The sequence below is a fragment of the Haemaphysalis longicornis genome, unplaced genomic scaffold (genome assembly GCF_048455015.1).
Source record: "Haemaphysalis longicornis isolate Haplotype H1 unplaced genomic scaffold, Haemaphysalis longicornis Haplotype H1 scaffold_13, whole genome shotgun sequence".
NCBI lineage: Eukaryota > Metazoa > Arthropoda > Arachnida > Ixodida > Ixodidae > Haemaphysalis > Haemaphysalis longicornis.
The window spans coordinates 34,753,919-34,762,962 of NW_027526233.1; the positions used below are offsets into that span (position 1 = coordinate 34,753,919).

Below are 9,044 nucleotides of genomic sequence, written 5' to 3' on the forward strand. Positions count from 1 at the left end.
GCAGCGTCAAAAAAATGCAAGGCGCAATTGGAAAGTGTAGGCCAGTTCGAAGAGGACGCGAAGAGGCAGACCATAGAATTGGCAAGCGGGATTGATTTGCCAGTGTAAATGCTCAACACTTGTCGGTGAGCAAGAGTAACTTCTAAAGAAGTTGCAACTTTTTGGGCTTGGTGCAAAACAAACGCGAGGTGAGAAGCGTGAGTCAAAGGAAACATTCTGCTTACTTATTTCAAGGAAGTTAGGGCGACAGGAGTAAATTTCGATGGGTCAGTCCTATGCGAAACAGTTGACAACGTCGCGCTCTCATTGGGTATTCGAAACTTTCAAGCATCCGGAAGCTGCCTTCACCGATTTACGGCACGACACGTATTGTCGTACAACGTGGTATCTGCCAAAGTAACAAACACCGGCAGCTTCTTTTTGAACGTCTTCAAAGAATTTATCCAGGACATTTTAACAAGAAAGGTAAGCACAAATTGAGCAGTTACTTTATTGTTGCTTCATAAAAGTGAGTTGCGGACGGAGCATGCATATATTCCTTTTTTTAACCTATTTGAATAATGCGATTTTCGGATAACACATTTTATTTTGTGGTTCCCGTGAAAACCGAATGAACGAGATTTCACTGTACACTAGGAAGGGTACTTTCTGGGCCACGTCGTAAGAGAAGAGGGAAGTGTGACGGGCATCTGCGCCCGCACAAATGTGCGTCACAGGCAACTATTTTGTTTTCGGCAACGGCAGTCCTCGCAAACAATAATTGAAGCGTTTTTTCCAGACGAATACAACCGTCGATGCCCAGGGACTGTTAGAGTACCGAATGATGCCGCGCTTGGCCTTGCAGTGCACTTGCTCATCAATGACGTCCCTTGTGGAAGGGGCAGTGAGTGAAGACGTAAAGGCGCAAGAAAGGCGGTGTCGATTTTTGTAGCTGGCAGTCCACATCGACGTTTACGCACTGTTGAAGGACGAATAAAATTTATGGGCAGACGAGGCAGGTACTTTCGTGTGTTGTGCGTAAGGTTGACGTCAATAGCACCACCGAAAACTGCCGACGACGGCGCAGCTGAGTTTGCAGAAGGGTTGCAGAGTTCCTCAATTCAAGGGGCGGACAATCATCTAAACCGTTGACGGAAACAGTGGACCCTAAGGGCTCAACGTCCCACAGAAACTAGCCACCGATCAAGTAGCATGGCAGAATTAGAAGTAAGCATGGCTGTTTGACGATGGCGGACAGTGATGGGGGGATAGCACGGCGATGCGCACCAATTCTCATCGGCGTTGGAATAAAGAATGCGATGCGGTGGAAAGTGCGTTGAGACCAGAAAGCAAACGTAAAATTAAGGGCAAAAGAACGGGATAGAAAGAAGGAATAGTGGTGTCTTCGACGACAAAAACTTTCGCGGAAAGCACTATATGCAAAGTTTTGGACAGCCCATCACACAGAGAAAAGAACTCAACTTTGGCATGGCCGCAGTCAATGCTACGATTAATACTAGAGACCGGAACTTTAGGCAAAAAAAAATAAGTGCTTAGGCGCCTATGATTGCCACATAAAAGTGCAATTTAGGCAAATATAAGCAGTAAATGTTTCCTGTAGGCTAATCGCGAGGCAGACAGAGGACGAGACAAAAGATGGGACGAGGACGAGCGCTAGCTTCCAAAAAAGTTTATTTCGAGAAGCAAACGGTATACGCCGCCCCCAAAAAGAAAAAAAAATACACACAATCATCTAGAAATAACAGACTTGCAATGTGCAAACATTATAATATTTCTAGATGATTGTGTATTTTTTTCACTTCTTGGGGTGGCGTATATGTTTGTTTGCTTCTCGAAATAAACTTTGTTGGAAGTTAGCACTCGTCCTCGTCCCATCTTTCGTCTCGTCCTGTGTCTGCCTGGGTGAGTTGGTGTTGATTCATCTTGAAAACAGGCGCGGAAAACGCTCTTGTTAGTCAACGTCTTTCCGCGCCTGTTTACAAGATGAATTTACACTCTTGTCACTAAATGCTGTCGCTCAAGCACATAGAGGATCAATTCGTATTTGCCTCAGCAGCGTGTCTTACGGCAAATTTTTGAATTGAAGTCAAAGCAGTTCATATGTCTCGTGCTATGGGAATGTATTTTACTTTCTTCGTGAAGATTAGCCACAAAAGAAGTGCTATTTTAACCTATTTACGTTAAATGCAGGGCGACACTAAAACGATAGAAAGGCTTAAAACTCCTGAAAAACCGGACCCTCTCAATGATTTGTGATTTGAAGTTGCACTTCCTTTCAGTTAATAATGTGCGTAAAAAAAATACCTCATGATTACGATACTCCCGACTGCATAATCTGTGCGCAGCACGAACTGCAGTCTTCTTAGTCAAGTCGAATAGGTACTGTGTCTCATGATGTAATCGCGTGTTTAGCAAACGCACGGCGGCGCGGGCTAATCCGCCGTTATGTCGCATGGCGGCGATGCAACTGAGGATGTTTTGTAAATCGGGTATGAATCTCCCACAAAAGTTTCGCGTAATTCGTACGGCCATGCAAAAGGACAATGACTGAAGACCCGAAGGACCGATGAACGTGCCTCTCGCTGAAGTTGAAAGAGCAAGGCGCTTGCTATCATGGATGCCCGGTTTTGCGTTTCGTAAATCGGCCGCTATTAGACGCCGAGGGCGGTTTTCACACACGTATCCGGCGCCGGCTCGGCAACTGCCCTCCCCCTCACACTTTCGCAGAACTTCCTAGCGCCGGCTCGGCAAAGGGCCGTCCCCCTCATATTGTACCGACGCTCGCCTCCTCCGTTTACATTCAGTCCTCGTTTTTCTCATCGCTGACTCGTTACAACGCCGAGCCAATTGCCGCTTGGAGACCACAGCAGCGGTGGCCCAAGTACTGCGCACTAAAGCAACACTCAACGACTACTGAAGCTGCGGGAGCACACCAGTACTTCGGGACACTCCATAGCGTGTTTAGATCTAGAAGGCCAGAATGTTTGCTGCTCAAAACCTTGGCGAGTTCTTTTAGCACAGGTATTGCATAAATTTTACGTTAGACAGGAAGGCGGAGAGAGAGAATTAACTTTTATTTGCACCCGTCTTAAATGACGAGGGAGAGGGCATCAGCCTAGACCTCCGTTCACCCCCTAACCGTCGGCCGGAATCCCTTGGGATTCGGCGGCGGTCAGGGCCAGACCGATGACTTTGCGTTGCTCTTCTGCTTTATGGTTGAGTAATAGGATCTCCCAGGATTCCACATTTCTGTTCGGGTCGTTATAGAAAGCGCATGTCCAGACCATGTGGGCTAGGTCCGCAATGCTATTGCAGTGAGTGCACTTAGAATGAAAGACTTCCGGATGCCATTTGCTGTATAGTTGAGGGTTCGGAAACACCCCGGTTTGCGATTTCCTCCACATAACTTCCTCTTTTTTGCTGAGCTGTTTATCCCCCGCTGGATAGATCTTGCGACCGAGCTTATAATGAGAAATTATTTCTTGGAATGTCGTTAATTCGTCACGTGAAGGAAGGGGTTCCTCGCGTGGAGGTGGTGAGTCAGCTGCGATCGACCGGTAAGTGAGGCCTCGGGCGGTCGCATGCGCTTCTCGTTCCCCCGCAGACCCTGGTGGGCCGGGCACCATATCAGTGAAATTTGCTCTGCTGATACTTGACCTTCTCTGAGAATTTTGGCGGCTGCAGCAGAGACCCTGCCCATATTATAATTCCTAATGGCTGCCTTAGAGTCACTAACAACCACCCTTGTACCGGTTTGTGCTATTGCTAGAGCAATAGCAACTTCGTCTGCCTCAGTTGCATTTGTGTTTTTGACGGTGCAGCACGAAACCGGGTCTCCACTCTCACGAACTACTACCGCTGTGTGTGCGGTCTTGTTATTGTCGTATTCGGCAGCGTCCGTGTACAGTACATCAGACCTCCCTTCAAATTTGGCCTGCAAGGCGATAGCCCTATTTTTTCTTCTGCCTTTGTGAAATACCGTGTGCATGTTTTTAGGCAGCGGTATAATCATGAGTCTATTCCTGGTTGGTCTAGGTACGATATCAGTCTGCTTGGAAAATTGAGACTGTTCGAATCCCAGGCGCTCCATGATGTTCATTCCAGTTTTACTTCTCAAAAGTCTTTGATGCTGAGACACCGTGGCGGCTTCTATAAGCTCATCCAGAGTGTTTGATACACCTAGTCTTAGAAGCTTTACCGTCGGGGTGTTCGGAGGAAGACCTAGTGCGGTTTTGATCCCTTTCCTGAGTATCATTTCAATTTTATCTTTCTCTGTTTTACAAAGTTTCAGATAGGGTGCAACGAATACTACACGACTTATGACGAAAGCCTGAACCAATCTCAAGAGATCGGCCTCCCTCATCCCCTCGTGCTTGTTAGAAATGCGCTTAAGTAACCTGCACGTCTGGCTGGTACTCGCTTCAAGTCTTCTGATAGTTTCAGTGTTTTTGCCATTTGTTTGTATGCGCAGCCCTAGGACTCTAATACTGTCTACGGTCGGAATGGCATTTCCATTCACTCGTAAAGCAATGTCGTAGCTCTTGGAAGGGGGACTGTCCCTTTTCCTTTTTGGAGATGGTAGAAAAAGAGCCTCTGATTTTTCTGCCGAGCATTTCAACCCGATCGGCTCAAGATATTTTTCCTTCTGAAGATATTCCTATGGCCTTCTGAAGTGTACTTTCAATTTGGCCGTCGCTACCCCTGTTCACCCAAAGCGTCAAGTCGTCCGCATATATGGTGTAATTCAGGTTTGTTATTTCGTCCAGCCGTCCTGGAAGCCCGAACATCGCTACATTAAACAAGGTCGGAGAGAGGACGGACGCTTGCGGTGTCCCTCTATTCCCCAATTTAATATTTTTGAGCGACTCACCTCCGACGCTGATGGTTGCAGTCCGATTGGAGAGAAACTCCCTTACGTAGTTATACGTCTTCACGCCTACGTTTAGCACGCTAAGGTTCTCGAGTATTGCTGTGTGTTTTACATTATCCAACGCTTTAGAGACGTCCAGGCCCACAATTACCCTAGTATCAACAGTCTTTCTGTCGATAACCTGCTCTTTCAGCTGCAGCATGACATCGCATACCGACAGGTGTGATCTGAAGCCTATCATAGTATCAGGATACAGGTTTTGATCTTCCATGAATCTATTCAGTCTAGTTTGGATTAAGTGCTCCATCAATTTTCCAACACAAGATGTGATGGAAATGGGTCGGAGGTGCTCAAACCTTAGCTTCTTCCCTGGCTTCGGAATCAAGACCAAGTTCGCAGATTTCCACTCTTGCGGTACCTCTTCCTTGTCCCAGCATTTTTGCATATACGTTGTTAGATTATTAATGGAACAGTCGTCAAGATTCCTGAGCATCCTGTTGCTGATTTTACCCGGCCCGGCAGCCGTTTTGGTTCTGAGGCGGTTGATTTCAGCCCTCACTTCCGCGACCGTGATGGGACTGTCCAAGTCCAGGTTTTCCGAGCCCGAGTACTCAGGGAGACTCTCAACTCCAGCACAACTGAGGTATCGATTCCTAACCTCCGTTAACAGTTTCTTCGTCGGACCTTCATATTTATACACGAGCTTTTGAAGCTGCTGTCGAGCCTCCGACTTGGTTTTCTCTGGATCTAATAGATGTCGGAGTAGCCGCCATGTCCTGGCACTGCTAATTTCCATATCCATTTGATCACAAATATTACCCCAATTTTGCTTCGTGAGTTCTAAAGCATGCTCTTCGATTTCTTTGTTTAATGCAGCAAGTTGCTTTCGGAGATTCCGGTCACCTTTTTTCTTGCTGATGTTTTGCTCCCACTCTTTCTTTTTTTTCCATAAACTCACAAGATGGCTATCAACCACGTCCTGATCATCTCCAAGTTCAATGTCTTCGGTGGCGTCCTGAACAGATTGAATAACCCCCTTACTCCAATCGTTAATATTATTTATCGGGTCCTGTCCCGTCCTTATTCTTCTAAATGTATTCTAATTTGTGGCCTTAACTCTCCTCTTACTGACCACCGGTGGGCCATTCTCAACTATGACCTCTAGAATCCTATGATCGCTACCTAGGTCTTCCCCGGTGTTGCACCATGTGGCCTTGACGCCATTACCGACCAAGGTTAGATCTGCTGTCGTGTCTGCAGATACGCTATTTCCCTTCCTCGTCGGCTTCATTGGGTCTGTAATGAGGATCAGTCCATGTTGTTGAATTGTATTCCATAGATTTCTACCCTTAACCTGCGTGAATTTATAACCCCATGCCGGATGGTGCGCAATAAAATCACCCACTATCAAAAGCGGACTGCTTTTTGTAATAATCTTGGTTTTCGTAAAAAGATCGCCAAAGTCACATTTACGCTCTTTGGGTGAACTATACACGTTTAGGATGAAGAGATTCTTGTCTTTGCGCTTGCGAGGTATGAGTTCTACCAAAACATGATCGATCTGTGCATTCCCCGCCTCGTGCTGCAGAGTTGCAATGTTTCTCTTTACAAAGGTTGCCACTTGGGTACCGTTAGTAGACCCCGTATAGGATTTGTAACCCGCTAATTTAGCATTTTCCCCGCACTCCTGGACCGCAATAGCTTCCGGTCGATCGCCATTGGTCAAAAAAGACTGTAGAACCGCCCGTTTATGTGAGAAACCCCTACAGTTCCACTGCCAAACCGTGTTGTTACAGTGGTGCAGAGCCATCTTGTTTGCGTTTATGAGCTTCTTCGTAAAGCCATTGTATCTGCTTGTCCCTAAAGTCAAATTCACCCCTCATCTGCTCAATAACATTGCCTACTTGTTTCAGCTGCTCAAGTACCGTCTGAAGCATTTCATGCAGCGAGTGTATTTCAGCCTCCAGCGCTACAATTCTCGCTCCGTGATTTTCCCCGTCTGCTGTTTCCTTCGCCCTCTTCTTCTTTAAGGGTGGAGGGCTACTTGCCCGGGGTGTTGTCGGTTCCGGCTCGGGTTTACTTGCTAGTTGTGTTTTAATCTCATCAAGTTGCTTGCGTAATTCCGCATTTTACTCTTGTAGAATTCTGTTTTGGTCTTTAAGAGCATTGATCATTTGTGCATTAGCATCCTGGGAGGCCTTATCTACCCAACCCACCTTTTATCCAGCAGATTTTGGCTTTACTTGGGTTCCGCAACCACTGTCCTGGGGTTCCTTGCTGTGGAGCCCCTGTGTCTCAAGCAAAGGAGGTCGAGGGAAGGATTCAGAACGCCCTCTCGAATGGCTGCGATTCTTGGACTTACTCGACGAACGATCTCGAAACTAGTCCTTTCTGCTGCGCCGTTGAATTTCCGCGTCGGACTTGAAACGTTCTTCTTGCTTCCTTGCTTCCTCTTCCAGCTTCATTTCCCACTGTCGCTTCTTCATAAGGTAGGGCGTTCGGAAAAGTGACTTGCATCTCTTGTCTCCGGTTAGGTGATCCTTGCCACACAGTCGGCACTTCGGCACACACGTGTGTTTATTCGTCGGGGAGGTCTCCCCACATCCTCTGCACTTTTCATGTGGACTGTCGCACACGTCGGAACGATGTCCCAGCTGACCACATTTATACCACACTTCATATCTCTTCTTGTAGAGAAAACACTTCATCGGCGCCCCGAAACAGATCATCCATCTCGGCACATAGTCGCCAGCAAAAGTGATGATCACCGAGGTTGAGTTGCCCATCCTCCGCACACCAAGAATGGGAGGATTCTGCGGGTGTGAGAAGGCCAATTCCAGTTCTTTCTCAGACAGCCTCAAATCGAGTCTGTGCACTACTCCCTTACCACAGCTTTCTGGTGCCGCCATGTAGGTGGACACCTGGTACTCCTTCTCGTCGAGCTTTATGGACTTCAACGCCAACATTTTCTTGGCATCATCCGCGTTTGGCGTGCTGTATATTAGTGTTACTTGCCTATCGTTCACAACGATCCTGTCGTCCTCTTGACCTTTTCGCCACAGAATGGCCGCTGCAATCCTTAATGCTCCTCCAACCACGTGCACCCAGAGCTTGGTGAGGGTCAGTCCCTCCCTGGGCCAGATAATAATCTTGTGATCCCCGCTTGGAAGGCGCGGCAGGTGCGACGCCTCCGAGCGCTCCGCGAGCTTTCTTCCCTCCGCTTTGAGCGAGCGCCCCCCGCTGACGCCATACTTGTTGTCATTGTAGCCGGCCGATGCCATCTTGCCGGCTTCCCCATATCCGCCGCTGAGGGTCGTCGTCTTTGCCGCGCCATCCTGGCGCGCCCGTTTTTGCTGCTGCTGAAGCTCCGCGACACGTTTCGAAACTTTCGTCACCCAGTCCGAGCTTTGTAGTTCTGCCGGATCGACATCTGTACCGTTTACGCTCACTTCCATCGTCATGGTGCCGCTAGAGACTCCCCGTGAACCAACGCTGGGCCCTTCGGCCGCCGTGCCGGGCCTAATTTTAGGCCTAGCGAGGCGTCCGGCTTGGTCGAACACAAAGGCACGATAAAATCCTTCAAAGTCCACTTACGGGCTTGAAATGGTATCCACAGGTTCCTTAGTACGTCCGAAACACACTGACAGCCCTTTTTCAGTAGCACATTATCTTTTTCCGCCAGAGAAAATGGACATTTCACGGAGTCGACGTGACACACGTCCACTTGCTTCGGCCCCCTAGCGGAGGTCATCCACAGGAATGCGGAACGATGAACAGAACTGACTATCAGAAACAGGTCTTTTCGGGATGGTGGAGAATCTGTCGTGGACCTCCGAAATGAGCTCGGAATTCTTAGACAGAGTGGCACCCATGCTCTGAGTTGCTAAAATTATTGCCACGAAGAGCTTGACATGAGCCCACGATTGTGTCATGTCACGTTCAAGAGTATCGTGTTGTAAACAATTTGGGCTGTGACACTTTCGTCAACTGCAAAGCGGTTATTACCAACGTCGAGTGTTTTGTAGTAGCTTTCCACCCCATGCTGTATTTTAAGGGGTAGCAACTGGCTCTGGTGGAAGGAGGAGAATCCGAAACTTCTGCTTGAAAACACACCTGCGCCTCTAAAAAATTTCTTATCTGCAGATGTGAATTCGAGAAAGAGCCGAACGACTTA

The 9,044-nt window shown here is 47.9% G+C and overlaps 1 pseudogene; it reads right to left on the minus strand.

The window, feature by feature from the left end:
- Nucleotides 1-3,134: 3,134 nt before the first annotated feature.
- On the minus strand, nucleotides 3,135-8,331 carry LOC144164170 (uncharacterized; annotated as a pseudogene).
- Nucleotides 8,332-9,044: the final 713 nt, after the last annotated feature.